Source organism: Megalopta genalis, chromosome 16, assembly GCF_051020955.1.
Source record: "Megalopta genalis isolate 19385.01 chromosome 16, iyMegGena1_principal, whole genome shotgun sequence".
In the NCBI taxonomy this organism is placed as follows: Eukaryota; Metazoa; Arthropoda; class Insecta; order Hymenoptera; family Halictidae; genus Megalopta; species Megalopta genalis.
The window spans coordinates 7,118,144-7,143,216 of record NC_135028.1 but is presented as its reverse complement, the minus strand read 5'-3'; the positions used below and the strand labels follow the sequence as shown (position 1 = coordinate 7,143,216).

The 25,073-nt window shown below is 40.2% G+C and overlaps 1 protein-coding gene across 2 annotated transcripts in view; it reads left to right on the top strand.

Moving 5' to 3' along the window:
- Con (leucine rich repeat protein connectin) overlaps nt 1-25,073 on the top strand; it is a 618,546-nt gene that overhangs the window by 254,028 nt on the left and 339,445 nt on the right. Inside the window, exon 1 of one of the 2 annotated variants that reach the window (XM_076526779.1) lies at nt 11,152-11,587. The exons of the other annotated variant lie outside the window; for it this stretch is intronic. The gene's annotated coding sequence lies outside the window, so the exon portion shown is untranslated. Of the gene's footprint in view, nt 1-11,151; nt 11,588-25,073 lie in introns of those variants that run through there. 2 annotated transcript variants of the gene reach the window in all.

Below are 25,073 nucleotides of genomic sequence, written 5' to 3'. Positions count from 1 at the left end.
AGTTTGCACCGATAGACAGCGTTACGTTCGCATCGTCGTTCTTTCGTTAAGGTTCTAATTTTTTGGCCTCACTCTCTCTGTCTCGCTATTTTCTGCTGTCCACGCGACACTTCTTTATTCTCTGTTGCTCTCGCAATTTCGCATCCTTCCCTTCGCTGTACAGTAATGTCTCTCTAATTGACGCTTGGATTGTCCACGAAAATGGACAATTTGAGAAGAGGAGATACGAATATTATTAATATCAGTGCGGTTCATTTTTGTAGTTACGAATTGTCAATAACTATAAAAACGAGCTACAAGGCTCGAATAATACAATCTCCTCTTCCCAAATTGTCCATCTTTGCGCGCAATCTGAGCGTCAATTAGGGAGACATTACCGTATTGTTTTAGCAAGAAAGAAATTTCAGTTTGCACCGATAGACAGCGTTACGTTCGCATCGTCGTTCTCTCGTTAAGGTTCTAATTTTTTGGCCTCCAGCTTCGGTAGTCGACGCGTTTAGGTTACTATAGAAACAAATTCCGCGCAGTTTCGTTCGCAACCGACAGTTCGCCGTCAACTTTAACACGGAGCGCGAAAACGAACATTTCCGACGCGTTTCACTTTCTTATTTTCATAAAGGCAAGAAAGCGGCCGAGGCTCGCGAAGAGACACGCGAAGTTTACGGCGTCGATCGCTCGACGGAACGCGCGCGTCGGAATCGCTTCGAAAAATTTCGTTCCGAAGATTTCTCGCTCGAAGACGACCAACGTTCCGGCCGGCCTTCCGAAGTCGACGACGACAAAATCGAAGCCACGATCGAATCGAATCGTCGTGTAACTGTACGAGAGATCGCGAAAAGGTTAAATGCGTCGCGCGCAACGATCGAATGTCGCGTAAGACGTCTTGGACTCGTTATCCGGGCGTCAGTAAGGGAGACATTATTGTACAGTAATGTCTCTCTAATTGACGCTCGGATTGTCTACAAAAATGGACAATTTGGGAAGAGGAGATACGATTGTCCGAGCCTTGCGGCTCGTTTTTATAATTGTGGACAATTTACAACTATAAAAACGAATCGCAAGGCTCGAACAATCGTATTTCCTTCTCCCCAAATGGTACCATTTTCGTGGACAATCCGAGCGTCAATTAGAGAGACATTACTGTATTACTGAGACAAAACCGAGGTTCCTCACGCGCCGATAAATGAACTCCCCTTATTCCGGCGAACGCGTGCCATTACCGATAAGAGGCGCCTTTATTTTTCGGGAGGAGGGGGGGGAGGGGCTGAGGCGCCGGCGTCTTTTCGCCGTTTACATTGGCCGTCCCGTAAAAGGGAAACAAAGAGGAAGCGGTGTCCCCGAGAGGAAAGATCGCGTTACGGGATCGATTGGTCCCGGCGAGCGTTCCGGCGGCCCCGCGGAAACGAATCCGAAGGAGCGCATACTTCTAACGCGTCCTTATCTGAAAGCTTATGCAAATGCCGAGCAGTTTGCTACGAGGATTTGCATACACTAGCCCGGCCGATCTATACGGGATCATGTCTAGGCATAATCTCAAGAAGCCCCGCGCAGTTATATACACCGATTCCCCGAGTAGTCACGTTAACGGCGCCGCGGCCTCTCCCTTTTTGCCTCCCTTTTTGCAGCCGGCCGGAACAAGTGCCCCCGTGTTCACGGATCCTCTCTTTCGACGGACTATGCCGGAGACACGCGGGATAGGACGAGCGACGAGAGGAGAACGATACCGTCGCGCGTCCGATACGAACGGAAGCGCGCGTATAAAGTTAACGTGCTTAACGTTCGTTATCTGCGCCGGCTAAAGACTGCAGTTTCGGACAGTCGCCGGCGACGTTTTCACCGGACGACGATTTTCGGGGGTTGTCGGAAGTTCGGACGAACGAACTGCCCCGACTGCTGCACCGGGAAAGTTGAGGGATCTGTGAATCGCGGGACTATAGAGAGGCTTTTGTGTTCCGTCGAGTTCGGCGATATAGTTGTGTCGCTCTAATTGACGCGCGGATTGTGCGCGAAAGCGGACAATTTGGGGAGAGGAATATTTTTGATATACTTGCGGTTCTCAGTTTTATAGTTATGCATTGTTGATAACTAGAAAGACGAGCTAGGAGGCTCGAATAATCGTATTATATATAATATATTATATAATATTTTTCTGTATATTATATTATAGTAAATCTTATTGTACATATTTTACTGTACATTATATTATATTATATTTTACTGTATATTATACTATAATATATTATATTTTACTATATATTATACTATAATATATTATATTTTACTATATATTATATTATATTTTACTATATTATGTTATATCATACTATATTATATTATATTATATTTTACTATATATTATACTATATTGTACTACATTATATTTTACTATATATTATAGTATATTATATTATATTTTACTATATATTATACTATATTATATTATATTATATTATATTATATTATATTATATTTTATTATATATTATACTATATTATACTACATTATATTTTACTATATATTATATATATTATATATATTACCAAAATCTTTTAAAATTTTTGATGTATACAAAATAAGTTTACTAAATAAGTTATACAATTACAATATATATATATATATATATATATATATATATATATATATATATATATATATATATGTATATATATATATTAATTAAATAAGCTATATAATAAAATGTATGTAATAAACTTATTTTGTATACGTCAAAAATTTAAGAAGACTTTACATATCAGAAACATATATTTATATAAATTGAATATTATATTCTAATATATTATATTATTATATTTTGTGCAATAAATACATGACATTCGGTGTCGAGTCACGCGAGACACGCGAGTGGACACATTTCAGAGTCGTACATTCGACAGATTCAATTTTCACCTAGGAGAAAACAAAATTTCTTCGTTTCTGAATATAATATTCTTCGAAACTATATCGGGGCGAAAGGAAGTTCAACTCTAACGGAGGCCCAAATAAATTAGCATTAATCCGATTTAGTTAATGCATACGAAACTTCGCGTAGTTCACGAAAATTAATTAATGCAGAGCAACGCAAACAAACTGATCCAGACCTGACCCTCTACGTACGTAGACGGCCGGAATTGATATTGTTAAACGTAAACCAACTCGTGCAAGCAAGCACGCTTTAAAATGGATATAACACACAGGTCGTACTTAATTAATGAAAATATCATATACCATCGGCTCGGCAAATTAAATGATCGCGAATTTTGTCGACAGATGGTATTAACACATTTATTTCGCTTCTCCAACGTGTACGAAGCACTTGACCTATATTGTTATATTGTTGCTCGAACTTCCACTTTTAATTTAGCAACAAAAATGTATATATCGATTGGTTATTTAGTTTCGTTTTTATACCGATTTATAAATTGGAAGAACAGAACGCGCATTTCGGGCATATTTTATTGTATTAAGCTGGCAACGATGAAATTTATGGTTAATGATATTGTCAAGGTTAACAGCTTATATTATTTGATATTGGTTGCGTATTTTACCATTCTGTCCTTTTTTCCTTGGAAAGTTACATCGATCCTAATACAGTAATATATAATATAATATAATATACAGTAAAATATAATATAGTATAATATATAGTAAAATATAATATAATATAATATAATATAATATGATATAATATAATATAATATAATATAATATAATATAATATAATATAATATAATATAATATAATATAATATAATATAATATAATATAATATAATATAATATAATATTATATAATATTATATTATATAGTATATTATAATATATTATAATATATTATTATTATTATTATTGTTATTGTTATTATTATTATTATTATCTTGTATATGTATTATTATATTATATGTACATAGATGTATATAAAATAATAAAAAGGAAAATAATAATAATAATAATAATAATAATAATAATAATAATGTGCAATTATCCGGTTCTTCTCGGTCCTCCTCCGAAGTGCCTCGATCGACACAAGCCGGTCGGGCCCCAAGAACCTGATCATCGAGAGCGGTTCCCGACAGAGCGGAGCCGCGCGCGGGTAGAAATTTTGACAGACCGGGAAATGGATGAGGGTCCCGGATAACGAGGGCTGCCGCCTTTCGCGGCCCGATTTTCTAACTCGGTTACGGGCTACTTTAATCTGATGGGAAGTTACTTTCCGGCGCTAACTCGGTCCCCGCGGTTTCGCCGCGATAGTGTTGATTAATTTGTTCCGAAACGCGGCTTATCCGGCCGTGCCGCGGCGAACTGTAAATGCAATCGGGATGGAACTCGCGACGCGTCGCGACGCGCCGCGCCGGCACTTCGGCGAATTCGGGCGGACGAGAGAGAGAGAGAGAGAGAGAGAGAGAGAGAGAGAGAGAGACAGAAAGAGAGAAAGAGAGAGAGAAAGAGAGAAGGCAAACTTTTAGCATAGTTTGTACGCCGCTCGCTCGCGCTTATGCTCGCAGTCTCTCCTCTCTCTCTCTCTCTCTCTCTCTCTCTCTCCGACTGCAAAGTATTTATCTTGCCGATTGTTAGCGGCACCCGTTAACGAGATGGCCCGGGGTTCGTCGAACGAAAACACCGCGGGGTGCCGAGAGGGGGAAGGGGCGAGAGTAGGGAAGGGGTGGGGAGGTACGGGTGAACCTCTCCGCCGACGCTTCTTCGAGCTTTCTGGCCAAGTTTTAATGAACGTGTCGTTATTAATTAGCGTGGACCAACTCGTGACGGAGTTCGGCTCTCCGCGATAGATGAAGACAGTAACACGGGAGGCCCGGTCTTTGGGAATAATCGCGACGGTGGTGGGTGGGAGAGGAAGAGCAAAAACGTCGCCTCTCTCTCTCTCTCTAGCTCTCTTTCTCTAGCTCTCTCACTCTCTCTCCCTCTCTCTAGCTCTCTAGTTCTCTCTCTCTCTCTCTCTCTCTCTCTAGCTCTCTTTCTCTAGCTCTCTAGTTCTCTCTCTCTCTCTCTCTCTCTCTCTCTCTCTAGTTCTCCCTCTCTCTTCTCTAGCTCTCTCTCTCACTCTCTAGCTCTCACTCTCACTCTCGCTTCCTCTCGCTCTCTCACTGTCCCCCTTGCTCTCTATCACTCCCTCGCTCTCTCTCTCGCTCTCTCACTCTCTGTCGCTCTCTTCCTCTCTCTCTCCCTCTCTCGCTCTCGCAGTCCACCGAAGCAAACCATAAAATTCGCCCAACACCGAAACAATAGAGAAAACCGGCTCTGCAACTTAATCGCTTGTGAAAATTACCTCTTCCTTGTTTTTTTAATTAAAAGGTAACGCGCGCGCCTCGACCGTTTCCACCGTTGGCCAACAAACTCCTCCCAACAGATTCTCTCCTTAAACTTTCGTCTTCTTCCCCCGAACCGATTACCCTTAATCCCATTTGTAGGGAACTGCTCCGTCCGCAGTAAAACAAAAAAGGAAAGGAAAGGGTTTTAACTACCGTCGCTGCGATTCGATTCGATTCACGGCGTGACAAAGCGCGCAAGCGATCCCGCCGCGCCGCGCCGCGAATTTCGTCGGCCACGACGCGACATTATTTATTCGGCTGCGGCGGGGCCGCGCGATGGGAACGCGACCCCCGAGAAACGATTCAGCTCACGTGTCGCGGGCACTTCCGAATGAAATTGTACGACGTCCGTCCCTCGCGTCGACCCGCGAATCCGAGCCATCGAAACTCCTTCCTCGTGAGAGTCGATCGAGAGTCGATCGCGGATTATGCACCTCGCGCCGCGTGCACTCGCGCCGGTACATCTCGCCGTATAATCGAGAGACGCTGTGTTCGCCCTTCGAACTTTCGTCCGCGGTCCACGCGGCGGCGGACGAGATAAACCGTCTCGCCGAAGTCGAATAACACGGGAGCTCGAATAATTAACCCTTTGCGCTCGAACGGCGACTCCGAGGCGCCATTAAAAACTGTCGCGTTTCGAAATAATTTTATTATGCAAGTTTTTGTTCATATTCGAAGAATTGTTGACTGTTGCATGAATCGCAATATTCGATTTCATGTGTATATATTGCACTAATTTTTATAAAATAGAGAGAGCGTGGGCCAGAGAAGCTGTTTGAAATTTTGCGTTATTTTGGCATCAGGCGCGAAGGGTTAATGCTCAATTATTCTACCGTTAATAGGTGCAAGTCTAAATTATTCTTCAATATTATATTATACTATATTATTAGTATTATTATATTATACTATATTATATATTATATCATAGTATATTATATTATACTATATTATATATTATATTATAGTATATAGTATATTATAATATACTATATTATATATTATATTATAGTATATACTATATTATAATATATTATATTATATATTATATTATAGTATATACTATATTATAATATACTATATTATATATTATATTATAGTATATACTATATTATAATATATTATATTATTATTATTATTATTATTATCTTGTATATATATTATTATATGATTTCCTTGCAATTTCCTTGCAACAAATGCAATTAATTACGCCCAACTCTACTTAGACTACCCCCCCGTCTCCTCCTTAACGCACCCCCAATCGCGTCACACATGCGAAATAGAATTCCTGCATGTAAATCAATCGATCGACATTCATTTCATAAAAGCGATCCATTCCAAAGGTTGAAGTTCCCACAAATTCGTATTCGTCCGCGATGTAAATAGAGCAGACAAGGACGCTGACATCGAGCGAAAGAACACTCACTCGGCAGGCAAGCAACCGATGATAGCAAACCACAGAGAGAGAGAGAGAGAGAGCGAGAGAGAGAGAGAGAGAGAGAGAGAGAGATTCATTCCTCCGCGAATCATGGAACGAACGAACGAACGAACGAACGAACAGCGAATGGGCAGCATCGATCAGGCAAAACGGGATCGATATCATTATCGCAATTTTCTTTTCTTACCCCCGCGGCGAGCCAAGTGCATTCGGTTCCATTGCAGCGTAAGGACCGACCGAGCGGCGAGGGTGCGAGGGTGGGCGCGCTATCTGGATCTGCGCGCGGGAGCGCAGAGAGAGAGAGAGAGAGAGAGAGAGAGAGAGAGAGAGCACAGGGAGCCGCTGGATGGTTCAATAACGTATGTTATTGAGGGTGCACTCGTGCGTCGTCCTCTATTAAATGTGCACGGGGAACGTTCTCGGGATTCGAATGATGCGGCACGCATACCTTCCGGCCTGGGAACTTTACGAGGAGATAACTCATAATTGAGTTGGCCCAATAATAGGTTGCGCCTAGGCCGTTTCAATCGGTTCGCGAACCGCGCGGCACCCGTCATCGATTTTTCAACGATGCCGCGGAAAACGCCGCGCCGCGGCCGCGACCGTCTCTCCGTAAAAAAAGGAAGAGTAGGTTTCGCTACGCGGAATGGAACAACGGAGGAGGAAGAGAGAGAATGATCGCTCTTATGAGTTACGATGTCGTACGAGGAACACCGGCGCTCTCATTAATTTCCAACGGGTTTGGTCCGTTTCGGGGCGAAACGCTGTTGCGAGCAGCGATCCGCCCGCGCTCGGCCCGCGCGCGATTTCTTACTGATCAGCGTTTTTCGTTAATAACTTGTAAACGAAGCCTCGGAGAACATTTTTATAAAGGAAAAAGTTGCTTCAAATGACCTCAGGAATCTCCCATTTCAATTCGACTTTGAAAATCGTTACACAAATAAAAACATAAAATCCTTAATTTATGAATTCCATAAATCAATTAAATATAAATTATTATTCAAATATAAATATTAATTCAATATAAATTATTATTATTGAAATATAAATATTAATTGAGAGCAGTATAATGATCTTCCTTTTCAATTCGACTTTGTATAGTAAAATCAAAGTTTTAGCAAAATTTATCAGAAGAATCTTCCGAGTGCAAAGAGTTAATGGGGTTAATGGGGTTAATAATTAATCATCGACTAAGATCGTCGCCGGTAAAAATCATTGTCCGTCAAAGTTGTCGTCGTCGTTTAGAGGCATCGTCGATGAAGTCTGGAGTCGGCGAATTTACTGTCGGCGTAAACCGTGTCGGCGGAACCCGCGTGGCCCGGTCACGAACGATCGACGATAATCCAAAGAAATGATCGGCGATGTGTCGGCACGCTCATTAATGTGATTCAGTTTCCGTGGTTTATCGTCGAAACCATCGTTTCTCCTCTAAATGGCGATCGTCAGGCATCCCGTCAGACAGGATAATTGATCATTTCTCGCGTCGCGAATGGAGCGAACAGCGACTAATGTACACGCGCGGCGCGCGCGCGATGATTTGTAATTATATTGGCAATTGATGTCGCTTTATCGAAACGACGCTGTTCGCGGGGAAATTTATTGACAACTACGGGTAATTCGTGTAATTGGTGATTGTCTAAATCGCCGTTCAAACGAATCGAACGTGCGGCTTTCGGTTCCCACGACGTCGCGACGCTATTCGTTCAAATTATCATTTACTGATTTATCGTTTCGAGCGATCAATGCGTCACGCTCTTGAAATTTTCGCCTGATCCAGATTGACAGTTCTGGAAACACTGTTGCGAAATACAAGAAATATATAGGGTGTCCCAAAAATGTCTCGTAGTCCGAAAGTGGCGGGTTCCTCGGGTGATTCGAAGCAACTTTTTCCTTTACAAAAGTTTTCTCCGAGGCACCGTTAACGAGTTATTAACGAAAAAGAGTGACCAATGAGAGGCGAGCTCGGCTGGCGCGAGGCGACCGAGCCAATGAGCGGAACTGGGCTTCGCGCGCTGGTTGGCTGGGCCGCCTCGCGTCGGCCGTGCTCGATTCTTATTGGTCGCTGCTTTTTCGTTAATAACTCGTTAACGGTGCCTCGGAGAACATTTTTGTAAAGGAAGAAGTTGCTTCAAATGATCCGAGGAACCCGCTATTTCCGGATTACGAGACATTTTTAAGACACCTTGTATAGTGATTTCTAGTACTTTTTATGGAGATATTAGATTTCTAGATTTCTAGTATACAGTGATTTCTATCTAATTCGCACTCAGATTGCGCATAAAAATGGACAATCATATAAACAATAAGAAAGAAAAGATTATCTAGAATATATTTAGTTATTTTTGTTGTCTGTCATTCTCTCGCAATTTTTCGCGTGCTGAAACTATTATAGCAAAATGTTTATTTGTTTCGTCGGAGAGCATTGGGAAGTTGATAGATTGAAAGAGGTACAGTGGGAAGGTTATGATTTCAGCGCAGCTGCTACAATTAATTGTGCCATCTGTTATCGAAATATAACATAGCTGATCATATTTGGATCAGCAGATGCTCAGACTAGTCAACAAATTTTTAACCGAATGCTGCCATGCAGAAAAGTTGCATGTTGCAATGACAGCTTTCCAAAAACTTGGAAAAATTTAACCAGATTTCCCCAGAATTGCAAGAACGATTATTCGATTAACAATTATTCATTATTCATTATAAATTGTTCTGTCTATTTGTTCGAACAATTTTTTGTTCTATTAATTTGTTGGGATAATTCTTTATTCTGTCTATATTGATTCGAATAATTTGTTATTCTATTTATTCGAATAATTCTTTATTTTGTCGATATTGATTCGAATAACTCGTTGTTCCATCTATTTATTCGAATAATTCTTTATTCTATCTGTATTGATTCTAATAATGCGTTACTCTATCTATTTATTCGAATAATTATTTATTCTGTCTATATTTATTCGAATAATTCGTTATTCTATCTATTTATTCAAGTAATTCTTTATTCCATCTATATTGATTCGAATAATTCGTCTCTATTCCGTACGATCTATTTCCGTACGAATTCCTGTTCGAATAAATCCTTGTTCGAATGAATTCCTGCACGAATAAATTCTGGTTCGAATGAATTTCTGTACGAATAAATTCTTGTCCGAACGAATTCTTATTCGAATAAATTCTTATTCGAATGAATTTCTGTATGAATAAATTCTCTCGTTCGAATGAATTCCTGTACGAATAAATTCTTGTTTGAATAAATTATTATTCGAATAAATTCTTGCTCAAATGAATGCATATTTGAATAAAATCTCGTTCGAATAAGTGACTATTCGAATAAAACCTCATTCGAATGTACACTTATTCGAATAAATCCATGTCTGAATGAATTTCTGCACGAATAAATTCTTGTTCGAATGAATTCTTATTCGAATAAATTCGTGTTCGAATGAATTGCTTTACGAATAAATTCTCGTTCGAATGAATTCCTGTACGAATAAATTCATACATGTTGCAATGAATTCTTATTCGAATAAATTCTTGTCTGAATGAATTCTTATTCGAATAAATTCATGTTCGAATGAATTCTTATTCGAATAAATTCATGTTCAAATGAATTCTTCGTCGAATGAATTCTTATTGGAATGAATTCCTGCACGAATAAATTCTCCCACGAATGAATTCCTGCACGAATAAATTCTTCGCCGAATGAACGCATATTCGAATAAAATCTCATTCGAATAACTGCATATTCTAATAATAAATCTCTCCCTAAATGAATCCTCATTCGAATAAAATCTTCCACTAAATTCTCCCTCTGAACAAATCTCCCTCCCCTAAATACTTCTCCAGATAAATCAGCACACTCAATATTTACCAACCATCCACGCAGAGACAAATTCATATTCCACAATATCCAATAAAATCCGCTTCGTTTAACCCGTTATCCATCATCCAAACAAACAATCTCCCGGCAATCTCTCCCACAATCACGCTCATCTCGCAGTGAGCTTCCACGAAAAAATCAAAAAAGCAAGAAAAAGAACACGCGAGCACATTGATTCCGAATCGCAGAGATCTACACCCTTCGCGCAGCGAAGACACGGAAGGAAAAAAGGGAAAAAAGGAACCCGCTCGAAAAGCGGAAGTTAATTATCTTGCTCACAACGGGCTGCTCAGCCTCCCCCCGGAACACCACGCCCCGTCCATCCCCCACCGTGAACGTCATTGACCTAAGTGGATATCATTTGATCGCGCGGGACTTATCCCTCCGTGCACATCCCCCTGTTTACGCCGGCGGCCGGGGGGAGGGGGCCGCGGAGTGGGGGGCACTCTCGTTCTACCTGACCTCGGGGACGACTTTGTACTTTGTTCGGAGCGAGTCAGTCGTGCTTTGCCTTTCGGTTCGGTAGGATCGCGCCAGCCCGGCTCCTCTCTCTCTCTCTCCCGCTCTACCCGGACGTCGTCCAATCGGATCGCTCGGCCGCCGTTCGGATCCACCGTGTGCACTGTGTTAACGCGTCGTCCGCGATCGCCGCCCGCGCGACCACCGGAGTCTCTCCGTGCTCTTTCTCCGTTTGAACGGCGTGCGCCGGCAAGCCGCGCGAGAAAAGTGTGTGAACACGTGAGGCGAACACCGCGGCCGGCCCACAGTAGTGTCTTTGTGCGACAGTGTTGTGAACGGACTCGTATCACGCGAAATACATAGTCTGATTTATCATCCGGGGTGTTTGCTGCCGGCGGATGTTTTAGAAAACCCCCGGGTCTCGTTCAGCCGGGATCTGCTGACGCGATACTCGCTCCCCTCGCGGCTTCGTCCTCCCGCGCGCGCAAAAGGTAAGTCGATTTATCTATCGGCCACTCTGGCGCCGTTGATTTCTCCCAGGAAAACCGACTTGTTAAGATATTCCGATTGATGGATCGTTGTTCCCGCGTCACGGTGCATTGTTGCGCGCGACCGTTTAGTGCACTGTTCTTTTTTTTTTTTTAGGTTGTTCTTGTGTTCTTCTTTTTTTTGCTTCGATGATTTAGGAGGCAGTGATGCGTGGAAATGTTTGCAGCGTCGCGGAACGAGCGAAACGTCTGCGGTGTTTCGGCGACACTGTTTACGTGGACACGTGACCTGGGCTAGTGACATTCTCCGCCTCGAATCGTTCGTCGCGTGAACTAGACGATGTTTTGTAAACACCGGTTAGATTCACGGGGTATAAGAGACAGCTGTTTTATGCGTTGGTTTGATCAAAGTGAGGGTGAGACGTTTGTGGTGATTTTGAAGGAGTGTTGTTGTCACGTTTGCCGTGAGTAAAATATGGGTGAGTTGTGAATGAATTACTCGTGAAATGAATAATTCGTGAAATGAATAGCTCGTAAAATGAATAATTCGTAAAATGGATAACTCGTAAAATGAATAACTCGTAAAATGAATAATTCATAAAATGAGTAACTCGTAAAATGAATAATTCGTAAAATGAATAATTCATAAAATAAATAACTAGTAAAATGAATACTTCGTAAAATGAATACTTCGTAAAATGAATACTTCGTAAAATGAATAATTCGTAAAATGAATAACTCATAAAATGAATAACTCGTAAAATGAATAATTCATAAAATAAATAACCCGTAAAATAAATAACTCGAAAAATAAATAACTCGCAAAATAAATAACTCGTAAAATGAATAATTCATAAAATAAATAACCCGTAAAATAAATAACCCGTAAAATAAATAACTCGAAAAATAAATAACTCGCAAAATAAATAACTCGCAAAATAAATAACTCGTAAAATAAATAACTCGCAAAACAAATCATTCGTAAAATAAATAACTCGTAAAATAAATAACTCGAAAAATAAATAACTCGCAGAATAAATAACTCGCAAAACAAATAACTCGAAAAATAAATAACTCGTAAACGTATCTTTACGGTACGAATAATCGACATATTTCGAATCCGATACAAAATTAAATAATTAGCGACCCGTTATTTCGACGGGTTCCGCAAATCTAGTAAATCTTCGTAAATCCAGTGACATTTTTTTCGGGTGGGACATTTTTTCTATAGCGTTTAATATCTCGCGGAAACGTTCTTATTCGCGCAATGCAAAAATAAATTGTTTTTATTTTTACTTGAATGTGATTCCGTTTTGTTGACGCGTGAGAATTGACGCGGGATGAAATTTATTGTGAAAGGTTTGAAATCCGATTTCAGTGGGAATATCGTTTTCGCATAGTTCTCGCAGCTAAGTGGTGAAGTTTAATATTTAATCTTGCTACTAGGCTCGGCAGTGAAGTTTCGACGAACTTTAAATACACTGAGAACACTAAGAGTGGCTACGGTTTCGCGTTGCTTTGGAAAAAATAATGGGCATCGTTTGTGTTGCTATTTTAGGCGAGTCACGTGTGTTACGTTGCTGGCACGAATGAATAATAAATTTTGTAGTTTTCTCTTTTTTATAATGAGATGATTTCAATCATTTTTACATCACTTTGAAAACTGTTATTTTGACGGATTATGGTAGTCGATGTTAATTTTTCTTTTCGTGGAGTTATCGAGTTATAGTGTTTTGGGGATAAAACGTCGGAAAGTGATTTTTTGGAGTAAACGTGATATATGTGAGAAATAAGGGAGAAATAGGAATAATAATTTCATAATTTATCTTTTTTATAATTCTGCTTCATTATTTCAACCTCGAAAAGCGAGTTTTTAGAATAAACCTAAAATTTCTGAGAAATAAGTGAGGGATATGAGAACAATAATTTCATAATCTGTTTTTTGTAATTCTGCTTCATTATTTAAATCTCGGAAAGCGATTTTCTAGAATAAACATAAAATATGTGAGAAATAAAGGAGAAATAGGAATAATAATTTCATGATTTATCTTTTATAATTGTGCTTCACCATTTCAATCTCGAAAAGCGAGTTTTTAGAATAAACATAAAATATATGAGAAATAAGTGAGAAATCTGAACAATAATTCATTAAATCTATTTTTCATAATTGTGCTCTATAATTTTAGTGTATTGTATAAATGTGTACAGTGAATTCTTGAATAACACGGTTTCGTTTACTCGCAGATCTTTCTCTAAAATTTTCGTCAGAAAAATAGCGTATTTTAAGTTAAAATTAAATCAAATTTTTTTTTTTTTTTACTCTTTACAAACACGCATGAGCAGATTTATTATGCATTTATAACAAACGTGAATAAAATACTATACAAATCCGCGATGATTCTACGACTGGCTTGAAAAAAACCTGTATATTTATAATTTATAAACAAAATTAATTATAGTTCAAAAGTTATTGTTACAAAATAATCTGATTTTAGAGACAGTAGATTCTGATTTAATTTTTGATTTTTAAACTGTTCTTTATATTAGAAAATATAAAGTTAGTTTATAATATTAGAAAATAATAAATATTAAATTACAATAAAATGCAAATACGTACAAACCTAAATATGTTTCAGATTTTTGTGAACTGGCCTTGGAATCGACGACTGAACAATCTATTGTTGATATTGACGTAATCCTGGTTTTTGAAATAAATAAATAAATAATAAAATATAATACAATAATATATATATATAAAGTTTTTCCACCATTTGGTGTTTCAATGAAATGATAAAAATGATTACAAGGTACTTAGATGACTATAGGATCCAGTTATGATGTCAAAATTATATAATGAATAATAAATTATAATTTATATTAATATAATTATATTATTATATATAGTTGATATAATATTATATTATATTACTATTATTAAAATGATTCCAAGGTACTTAGATGACTATAGGATCCAGTTATGATGCCAAAATTATATAATAAATAATAAATTATAATTTATATTAATATAATTATATTATTATACGAAGTTGTTATAATATTATATTATATTAATATTATAAAAATGATTCAAAGGTACTTAGATGACTATAGCATCCAGTCATGATACCAAGCTTATATAATAAATAATAAATTATAATTTATATTAATATAATTATATTATTATATGTAGTTGTTATAATATTATATTATATTAATATAATTTATATTACTATAATTTACCATTTATATAATTTGAATTAATACAATTTATATAATTTGAATCATATTGTTACACAATATTCTGTCCATACACACAAACTTTCCCGCATCAAAAATTCAAGAAAAAAAAAGAGAATTTCACAGTCAACGGATTGAACGATCACAACCGCATCGTATAATTCGTTCACCTTGTAATCGTTGTAACGTCACAATCTCCCCGAATTCGATGCCAAAAATTTCAGGAGTATACCAACAATTTTGCGAGTCGTCCTCGGTGTGAAAAATTCGACCAAAAACGAGAAAAAACAAAAAAAAACGGAGAAACGCGATGTTTCATCAATGGTTTGCCGCGTCGCGTCGGGTTTGCTTAAAAAAAAGAAATGCTGTCGCGGCCGGTTCGCCGGGTCGAACCCCATTTTCCAGCTATCGCGGGTGACGCATCGCGACCCTTAACCGCGCTCTTAATGCACAAGTCGATTCCGTTCGAGTTACACAGGCTCGCGGCGCGGGAAATCGCCCGTTAAATTTGCGATTCGACCAGTAAATATCGGGTATCGGTGCAACGAAACTACGCGGTTCATCTATCCGGGCTGGCTGTCCACCCTCCGTCCGCCCACCCTCCGCCCACCCAGCCGCGGGATTCCGCACACCAACAACCCCCTATATCAAATATATATTCGGAGCCGATGTATCGTAAACACACGCGAGCCAACCGCGATCTGCCACCGGCCTCGACTGTGCACGCCGTTATCTAACGGGTGGGATCTTTGACCAGGGAACATTAGGACGACGTCCCGTTCGTTCGGGATTATTCGATTAAGAGGGGGAGGAAATAAAAATATTTCTTTCAATTGAAGCCGGCACTCGAGCGCCGCCTCTATCGGGAATTGTAAGTCTTCTTTATCCGGGCAATGTAAACGGTGTTCCGAATAAATATCGTCGCACCGTTCGACGTCTTTTTTTTCGCTGAGATCGTAATAGAAAGATAGATGTGTTCTTTGTTTTAAGGTTATATCGTGTGGAAGTGTGTGTTTTCATTCGGCGCTGTTTCTTTTAATTATTCTTGTTTGATATTACTTTTACTGAAAGGGTTAAGGGACGTTTTTTAATAAATTTAATAATAATAATTATTATTATTATTTCGTGTGTTCTGTGTTTTCTTTGTATATTGCTTCTCGAGTTTTGTTATTGTACTTGAATTAATTTTTGGTAAATTATCGCAAAATATCGATGGAAATGTTGGTAAAAATATTGTTGAGGTTAAATTGTTTCTGTGGAATTTTTATAAAAAGTTATTTAAGGAATACTTGAAAATTTGTCTAATAAAAGTTACAATTTTTGCTAATTTTACCAAAGGGGTCAAAGGACATTTTTTAATCATTTTTAGCAAAACTTATTTCGCATTTTCTCTGTTTTCAATATAATCATTCTTCGACTTTTGTCATTCATTTCGTAAATTGTCTAACACAAAATATATAACAACATAAAAATATCGTTAAGAAAATTGTTTCTGTGAAACTTTTGTGAAAAGTTATTTAAGGAAAGTTATCTAACTTCGAAATTTATGTAATAAAAGTTCCTTCGAAGGGAGTCAAAGATGAAAATATTCACTTACATATCAAATCAAACGTGTGATTTACATTATACAAAAAGTGCTGAAAAATTATGGTACTAATTATTAGAGATTCCTGAGGTCATTCGAAACAACTTTTTCCTTTGCAAAAATGTTCTCCGAGGCACCGTTAACGAGTTATTAACGAAAAACCGTGACCAATGAGCGGCGAGCTCGCCTGGCGCTACGCAGGCGAGCCAGTGGGCGTAACTGAGCTTCGCGCGCTCGTTGGCCCGGCCGCCTGGCGCCAGCCTAGCGCCAGTCGAGCTCGCCTCTCATTGGCCACCGTTCTTTCGTCAATAACTCGATAACGAAGCCTCGGAGAAACTTTTCGCAAAGGAAAAAGTTGCTTCAAATCGCCTCAGGAATCTCCTCACCTCAGAAATATCCCAGCACCATAATTTCGGAACACACTGTATTGTCGGAGCTACAAAGTTCGCGAGTGAAGTGCGTAAAAATAGAGGAACAGTTTGATAATTCTCGACTCACCGCGTGTCGCGTATGCTTGTGCGGCCGCGAGAGAGCGGATATCATCGAGTACACGTGTGCCAGCAGCGAACGCGCTGGCTTTTGGGGTGAGCTCTCTCGCAACGCCGGAAGCATTACCGGGAATCAAGTTTACGTTTCCTGATATGCGTATTTCCAGGCCGTGACATATGATTTAGACGTCATGCAGGGTTCCTGGCGGGCTCCGGATTACTGCCACGCGCAACTCTTGCCACGGCCTCTCCTCCGGGCGAACGTTGAAACTTCTCGATTTTATGACTCGAACTTATTCCGACGCTTCGGCTTTGCTTAATCCTTTCGCCTCCTATTTTGCGTATCTTTTTTCGTCTCGTTACGTTTTTCGTTTAGCTACGTTTTTCGCCTCGTTTTCGCGTGTCTCATCGACGAGACACTTTTATTAGCGTTTTATTATTCGACTCTGCTGCTATTATCGAGTTTCAGAATGACTTATTATGTTCCATAAAAATTGCAGTCGGTTCATTGGACTTACAGAAATATAGAAAAAGTGACGAAGTGTCGTAAATTTTTTATTCTGTTTTATTTACGTAAGTGGTTTAGAATCGTGCTGGCAGAAGTCACATTCAAGAACATTTTTAGTGCAGAAAATAATATTGTAATGATAAAAAATAATGTTTTTATAGTTATTATAGTTATAATTTATGTATCTTACTATATCATATAGTTTATATTATATATAAATTATAATTATATTCTAATTGTATTAATATAAATTAAAATTGTATTATAATTGTATTAATATAAATTATAATTATATTAATATACGTTATAATTATATTATATAATTGTATTAATATACATTATAATTATATTATATATAGTTATGTTAATATAAATTATAATTATATTAATTATAGTTTTTAAATATGAATTTATTATAGCTTTTATTGTTATATACCATTTTGATGTTGCATTATTTTCAAATTGTTAAAACAATTCGAGAACGAGATCAATATCTATGCAGAAAATAATACTGTAATAATAAAAAATAATATTTTTATGGTTATTACAGTCTAACCACTTGTAGATTTTACTAGTTTTACATTATTTATATATAGTATAGTTTATATTATATATAAATTATAATTTATATTAATTATATATATTTTCTATATTAATTGATAATAGCCCTAATTTATTATTCTCCCTAATTTTCCTTCAGCTTGGAAGCAAAACTGGACAATTTCTTAAGAATTGTTATTATTATTTGATCTCATCAACACCTTATTTCTCGCCTGAACAATAATTTTGGGACACCCCGTAGATCGTCTGACAAAACTGAAACAAAATGATAATTCCAAGAAAATATTGCAAGAAAAATAAAATAAAATTTATAATATATATATAAAATAAAATTTGAAAAAATCGATTGAATTTTATCATATAAATAATAATATACAATTTTATCGTATAGCATATTTGATACTTTTTCGAACGTCGAATCGGCAAAGCCGGACTGAAAACGCGAAGGGTAATCGAGTGAAAGGGTTATAAAAGCGTTTATATTCCTCCCACGAAACGGAAAACCATAAATACGCGAACACTTTGAAAAAAGAAAAGGTTCGTTTTCTTACGGTCTCTTGTAGTTAAAACGATTCAATTTGGTGTCTCGAGATTCCCGAATACCGTATGAATTACAGTACGCCGTTACCCACGTGGGATTATTGGATTGGCTGTCTTGCGATTAAATTTTCCGTAGCCCCTCCGTGCCGCGGGAAACAAAAGTTGTCGCGCGAAATTCCCCCATAAAACTGTGCCGGCTCGCTTATTTTCTGGCATCAGTTTTATTCCGTAATAAATAACGGCAGGGCTATGGCAGAATTGGTTCGAGTCCAACTCGCTTCTTGGTAGACAATATAAAATCGCGGCGTAATTCAGTTACTCTTCTACGTTCGGGATAGAGAGAGAGAGAGAGAGAGAGAGAGAGAGATTCCTCCGACGCATTAAAGCGCCGTTTCAGTTACGGCTGTACGCGTTCTTATCGGTCGCGACGGTCAGAGACCGGTACATAAACGTAGATCCGACTGAATCGCGTTTTTGAAATGACAATTTTTCCGTAGCATATATTTACGACTTATAAACTAACACACACGCTCGCCAGCTAGCTAGCACACACCTACACACTCACTCGTTCGTATATGTCAAGTACTATTGCGGACCAAGTGGATCAAAGAAGAAGTCCCCTGAGGGACCTCCGATCGGAGGAATTACAATTTGTACAATTTTCGAACGAAACATTATTCAGAGCCCCGACTTATAGTATAATTTCACATACTTTTACAATAAATACTTTGTTACAATACAAAGTTTGCAGCTATTTGCTCGGTATCATCCTCGATCCAGAAATTCATTGTAATTCTCAATATTTCCTGAACCGAGGATGATACCGATTGCCCGGGTCTCACCGCGAGGAGGTTGCTGCTTTAGAGACCCGAAAGGGAGTCAGAACGAAGCCGGAATTCGCTATGGCTCCCTTTCTAACAACGACGACTTATAAACTAATACGCACGCTAGCTAGCTATCACACATTCCCACACACTCACTCGTTCGCATATGTCAAGTACTATCGCGGACCAAAGTGGATCAAAGAAGAAGTCTCCGATCCACGGGGACCAAAATGAATCAGTGCAGAAGGCAGTGATTCTTTCAAAGTAAGAAACAAGTACGAGTCAGTGCAGAAGGCACTGCTCGAGGGTGACGCGACGCGTACAATGCTCGCACAAGACTGGAGCCTCACAAATCTCGATGTCCGGCGCGATCACATGAGGAGTGACGATCCAAAGTCGGATCCTCCCACACAGTGGGATGCCATTTCTCGCCCTGCGACCTAAAACGAACTTAGGCCGCCTTACCCGTCTGAATCGGCACTAGGAGAGAGCCTACACAGGCAAACCTGTGTGACCATTTCTCTCCCAACACCCCGCCCCTCATAGGAGCTAAGGGCGGATTACTGGCCGAACAGCGACCAGGGAAGAGCATTCACTCCGCATGATCACTCGTCGAACATCGAGAAGTGTTCGTACCTACCCAAGAGATTGCGCAAGCAAGGCCGCCACAGCTTTCTGCTGTGGCGGAGTCAAAGACGAGACGCGAAAAAATAAGGCTAAGGCAATAATACTCGACATATGCGAAATTAGCGAATCGGGTACCTCGGGGACGCTACCCCCCGTGCCCCCCACGGGCGCTCCCGTGGGTCGGGGGCCCCTGAGGGAACTTAACCCCTTGCCGCACCATTTTCTTTACATTTATAATGACTAGAAATATACCGATTATAATTATTTCTCAGAAGGAGAAGAAAATTTCTAATTATTGTGAGACTACATTTCATTGAACAAGTAAATATTGTAGTGAAAAGAAGAGAAGTTTAGACGAAATTGGAAGAATAAAATAATGTTCATTCTTAAGAATAATCTTTAGTAAAAGCTAGACCCGTTAAAGTACGGCAAGAGGTTAAGAATCTTAAACTAAGCCACACACACACACATATCAATTAATTCGCACGCACTTAATAACTAAGACGAATCCCACGGCGGATGAAAATCCCACGGCGGATGATAATATCTGTAATGAATCTGAAAAGATTGAATTCTAGTTAGTACGAATACAAAATAGGTGACAAGTCAAATTAGGAAACCTAAGACCAGCACACGAGTGCCAAGCTAACCAGCACACGAGTGCCACACTGACCAGCACACGAGTGCCACACTAACCAGCATACGAGTGCCAAACTAACCCGCACACGAGTGCAATTTTTGAGAGAATGAATGAAACAAAATTTAACAAACTTAAATTAAGAACCCTAACAACCTACAAGCGCCTCGGGTACCTCGGGGACGCTACCCCCCGTACTCGCCCACGGGCCCCACCCGCAAGCGAGCCCCTGAGGGACCTCCGATCGGAGGAATACCAATTTCAACAATTTTCGAACGAAACATTATTTCGAGCACTGATTGGAACTATAAATCCATACACTTTTACAATACACACTATTTTACAATATAAAGTTTGCAGCTATTTGCTCGGTATCATCCTCGACCCAGAAATTCATTGCAATTCTCAATATTTCCTGAACCGAGGATGATACCGATTGCCCGGGTCTCACCGCGAGGAGGTTGCTGCTTTAGAGACCCGAAAGGGAGTCAGAACGAAGCCGGAATTCGCTATGGCTCCCTTTCTAACAACGACGACTTATAAACTAATACACTCGCTCGCTAGCTAGCTATCACACACTCCTACACACGCACTCATCCGCATATGCCAAGTACTATTGCGGACCAAAGTGGATCAAAGAAAAAGTCTCTGATCCACGGGGACCGAAATGAATCAGAGCAGAAGGCTCTGATTCTTCGAAACTAAGAAACAAAGGCGTGTCAGTACCGAAGGCACTGACTCGAGGGTGACGCGACGCGTACAATGCTCGCACAAATCAGGAGCCTGGCAGATCTCGATGCTCGCCGTTTTCACACGAGGAATAATGATCCAAAGTTGGATCATCCTACAATGAGTCGGATCGCCCTGCGCCCCGCCCCCAATGAGAGCTAAGGACGTCTTACATTGCGAAATCGCGAAGCGAGAGCCTCCCCAGCAGGAGAGTCCGCGTTCGAATCACCATACCGCATGGTCACTCGTCGAACAACGAGACGTGTCCGGACTTACCCAAGAGTTTGCGCAAGCAAGGCCACCACAGCTTTCTGCTGTGGCGGAGTCAAAAACGAGACGCGAAAAAGTAATGCTAAGGCAATACTACTGGACATATGCGAAATTAGCGACTCGGGTACCTCGGGGACGCTACCCCCCGTGCCCCCCACGGGCGCTCCCGTGGGTCGGGGGCCCCTGAGGGAACTTAACCCCTTGCCATACTATTCTCTTTAAATTTATGATGACTAGAAATTTCTCGATTGTAATTATTTCTCAGAAGGAGAAAAAAATTTGAGTTTACTGTGAGATTACACTTCTTGAGTAATTAAATATTGTGGTGAAAAGAAGAGAAATTTAGATAAAGTTGTAAGAGCAAAATAATATTCATTCTAAAGAGAAATCTTTATTAAATGCTGGACCCGTTACAGTACGGCAAGAGGTTAAGAATCTTAAACTATCTCACACACACTTATTAACTAACTCGCACGCACTTAATAACTAAGTCGCACGCACTTATTAATTAAGACGTATCCCACGACGGATGATAATCCCACGGCGGATGAAAATCCCACGGCGGATGAAAATCCCACGGCGGATGAAAATCCCACGGCGGATGATAATATCTGTAATGAATCTGAAAAGATAGAATTCTAGTTAGTACGAATACAAAATAGGTGACAAGTCAAATTAGGAAACCTAAGACCAGCACACGAGTGCCAAGCTAACCAGCACACGAGTGCCACACTGACCAGCACACGAGTGCCACACTGACCAGCACACGAGTGCCACACTGACCAGCACACGAGTGCCAAACTAACCCGCACACGAGTGCAATTTTTGTGAGAATGGATGCAACAAAATTTAACAAAATTAAATTAAGAACCCTAACAACCTACAAGCGCCTCGGGTACCTCGGGGACGCTACCCCCCGTACTCGCCCACGGGCCCCACCCGCAAGCGAGCCCCTGAGGGACCTCCGATCGGAGGAACACCAATTTCAACAATTTACGAACGAAACATTATTTCGAGCCCTAACTTGAAGTATAAATCCACATACTTTTACAATGCACACTATTTTACAATATAAAATTTGCAGCTATTTGCTCGGTATCATCCTCGACTCAGAAATTCATTGCAATTCGCAAGAATTTTTGAACCGAGGATGATACCGATTGCCCGAGTCTCACCGCGAGGAGGTTGCTGCTTTAGAGACCCGAAAGGGAGTCAGAACGAAGCCGGAATTCGCTATGGCTCCCTTTCTAACAACGACGACTTATAAACTAATACGCTCGCTAGCTAGCTATCACACATTCCCACACACTCACTCGTTCGCATATGTCAAGTACTATCGCGGACCAAAGTGGATCAAAGAAGAAGTCTCCGATCCACGGGGACCAAAATGAATCAGTGCAGAAGGCAGTGATTCTTTCAAAGTAAGAAACAAGTACGAGTCAGTGCAGAAGGCACTGCTCGAGGGTGACGCGACGCGTACAATGCTTGCACAAGACTGGAGCCTCACAAATCTCGATGTCCGGCGCGATCACATGAGGAGTGACGATCCAAAGTTGGATCCTCCCACACAGTGGGATGCCATTTCTCGCCCTGCGACCTAAAACGAACTTAGGCCGCCTTACCCGTCTGAATCGGCACTAGGAGAGAGCCTACACAGGTAAACCTGTGTGACCATTTCTCTCCCAACACCCCGCCCCTCATAGGAGCTAAGGGCGGATTACTGGCCGAACAGCGACCAGGGAAGAGCATTCACTCCGCATGATCACTCGTCGAACATCGAGAAGTGTTCGTACCTACCCAAGAGATTGCGCAAGCAAGGCCGCCACAGCTTTCTGCTGTGGCGGAGTCAAAGACGAGACGCGAAAAAATAAGGCTAAGGCAATAATACTCGACATATGCGAAATTAGCGAATCGGGTACCTCGGGGACGCTACCCCCCGTGCCCCCCACGGGCGCTCCCGTGGGTCGGGGGCCCCTGAGGGAACTTAACCCCTTGCCGCACCATTTTCTTTAAATTTATAATGACTAGAAATATACTGATTATAATTATTTCTCAGAAGGAGAAGAAAATTTCTAATTATTGTGAGACTACATTTCATTGAACAAGTAAATATTGTAGTGAAAAGAAGAGAAGTTTAGTCGAAATTGGAAGAATAATATAATGTTCATTCTTAAGAAAAATCTTTAGTAAAAGCTAGACCCGTTAAAGTAAGGCAAGAGGTTAAGAATCTTAAACTAAGTCACACACACTTATTAACTAACTCGCACGCACTTATTAACTAAGACGCATCCCTCGGCGGATGATAATCCCACGATGGATGATAATCTCTCTGTAATGAACCTGAAACCATTGAGTTCAAGTTAGTCTGAATATATAGCGAAATAGGAAACCTGGGACCAGCACAGGAGTGCCATGTTAACCCACAGACGAATGCAATTTGTGTGAAAATCATTGGAAACGAAATCGTTTCGGCCGATCTTTCGGCCGATGATCCTCCCTCGCGGATGATAAATCGTCGGCGGATGATAATCTCGGCAGAAGGAGTTCGAAGACTTGGACATAAGTAACGTGTATCGCGATTTTACGCCAACTGCTACGACTTGTAAATTCTCGGATCGAAAAAATGAATTCCTACTGCACGCAGTGGTTTCGCGGGCATTTGCACCACGTGCTCGGTCCTGGCCTAAAAAAGTCCGAAGGTACGAATAAAATATTCTCGCTCCCTGTGATGACGATCGTCCAGTGCTTCGCAAGGATATTGTCTGCGAATGTAAGAATTACAATTTAATTTTGGATGTCAGAGAGGAAATCAAAATGAAAGTGGCAAAGAAACGCGGACTCCTTTCTCGCGACGCTAATCCACGAGAATTAGAAGTGGATATTAATTCGTGCTAATTCGTCTAAATATTAAATCCGACGTTAATTCGTCAGATCCGGAAGCGAAAACACCCGCGAGCTTTGATTTGTTTTCACGCAACTCTAAAGGAAATCGTCGACGATTGCGAGTCAATGCTGCGATCCTTGGAACGGCTATTCGCAGTGCGGCATTTATTTCGCGACTCTAACACAACGCGTTGGCAGTTTTCGCAATTCTGATACAACGCATTGGCAATTTTTCGCCACGCTAATACAACGCGTTGTTAATTTCGTCTCGCGACTCTAAGGAAAATCGCGAATGCCTGCACTGCGGAGCGTTGCAACTGCGGCATGGGCTCTGAAAGACGAACGAAGCTACTGCAACGCGATTATTCTCGCAACGCTAACTTCGAAACTAATTCGAAGAAAAAACGCGATAATTCATTACGCAACGCTAGGATGGAAAAATCGCGATGTGCCCAACCCAGCTGATCGTTGGGACCTCGGTCCATTGTTGCAACTGCGGAATGGGCGCCTGGAAAGACGAACGAAGCTACTGGCAACGCGATTATTTCGACGCTACGCTAATGCATCGAACAGAAATCCGAAAGATTTAACTTTACTTTC